The sequence below is a fragment of the Suricata suricatta genome, chromosome 12, assembly GCF_006229205.1.
Source record: "Suricata suricatta isolate VVHF042 chromosome 12, meerkat_22Aug2017_6uvM2_HiC, whole genome shotgun sequence".
In the NCBI taxonomy this organism is placed as follows: domain Eukaryota; kingdom Metazoa; phylum Chordata; class Mammalia; order Carnivora; family Herpestidae; genus Suricata; species Suricata suricatta.
The window spans coordinates 21,329,629-21,331,361 of record NC_043711.1 but is presented as its reverse complement, the minus strand read 5'-3'; positions in this window follow the sequence as shown (position 1 = coordinate 21,331,361).

Here is a 1,733-nt window from a genome sequence, read left to right as displayed (position 1 = left end):
CTCCCATATAGGGCTCTGTACAATAGCTTAGAGCCTGGAGCTTGCTTTGGATTCTGTGCCTTCCTCTCTGTGCCCCTCCCCTGCTCACACTCTGTCTCTCTCTCTCTCAAAAATAAATATTAAATTTTTTAAAAATAAAATTACAGTTTTTTAATATTAAAAAATAGATTTATTCACAGACCAGATGCAGAAGTAAAATATTTCAACCATAGTTAAGAATTTTCTCTTTACCCTCTGACTTTCTTTCATTCACACTTCTTCTAGAGATGAGTACCATTAGAGTTGACCATGAGTCATTTTGGGAATCCAGATAGGGGAAAATTGAATTGTAGATACATTTAGTTTTGTGATGCTGGGAAATATTTGTGTGGCTCAGAATCATTTCTTCATAGAGGTAAATTTTTGCTTTCATCTCCAAGCTCCAAGACTTCTGGGAATGTTCTCACCACCCACTCTGCTGACTTACCTGGTACCCATCATGGCAGGAAGGAGCAGAGCTAAGGTCATGGCATGATATGTGCATGTGCTATGGCACCAGAAGCATATGAGAGATAGAGGGAAAGTGGTTTGAAATACACATTACTAGGGGCACCTGGGTAGACCAGTCAGTTAAGCATCTGACTTTTAAAAAATGTTTTTAATGTTTTATTTATTTTTGAGAGAGAGAGAGAGAGAGTGTGTGTGTATGTGTGTGTGTGTATGTGTGTGTGAGCCAGGGAGGGTCAGAGAGAGAGGGAGACACAGAATCCGAAGCAGGCTCAAGGCTCTGATCTGTCAGCACAGAGCCTGACACGGGGCGCAAACCCAGGAACCATGAGATCATGACCTGAGCCGAAGCTGGTCGCTTAACCAACTGAACCACCCAGGCACCCCAAACATCTGACTTTTGATCTTGGCTCCAGTCATCATTTCACGGATCATGGGTTCGAGCCCTGTGACAACAGGCTTTGTGCTCTCTGCTTGGGATTCTTTCTCTCCCTCTCTCTCTGCCCCTCCTCCACTGTCTTTCTCTCTAAATAAATAAATAAACTTAAAAATAAAAATAAACAAAAGTGTATCACTGGATGCCAGTCTATGGAAAATTCTTCCAATCACTGAACATGTAAAGTTGTGAATGAAGGGTAAAATTTTCATCAATGTCAAGCCAAAAGGGAAACTCTTTTCTAAAAGAAATACACTTGATAATAAGACCAACACAAACATAAAAACACCATCATTTTTCCCCCTTTTTTAGCAGGATTTATAGAAATTAAATTTATCGGAGTCTTTGCCTTTAGATTTCTTGCTGACTTGACATGAAATGTTGACTTTAATGAAGATAATATACATTAATATTAAGCCACAAACATAAGAATATTGGTGACAACTGGTTAGTGAGTATTGTCAAGTTAAGCAGTGCTTATGACTGGTCTCGTACCAAGAAAATGTATTTCTCTTACAGCTTAGATATAAGAGAAACAAGAAGTTTTCACAAATTTGATAAAAACCCTAAAAATCTGCATGAGAGCAAAACAAAAAGCTATGAAGCCAAAAGAAACTTTTCTAAATGATCACTAACAGAAACAAAATGTGATCCATTATGTTAAAGGAAAGATTGAACCATCCTTCCTTGTTGCTATAGCAAATGATGTCCAGGGTATACTGCCAGAAATGTAGGGAAAAAATATTACAGAGGTATGTCAGGTAGTTAATTAATTTAAAAAATACTAGATGTTTGAGATGCTTGTGTTACT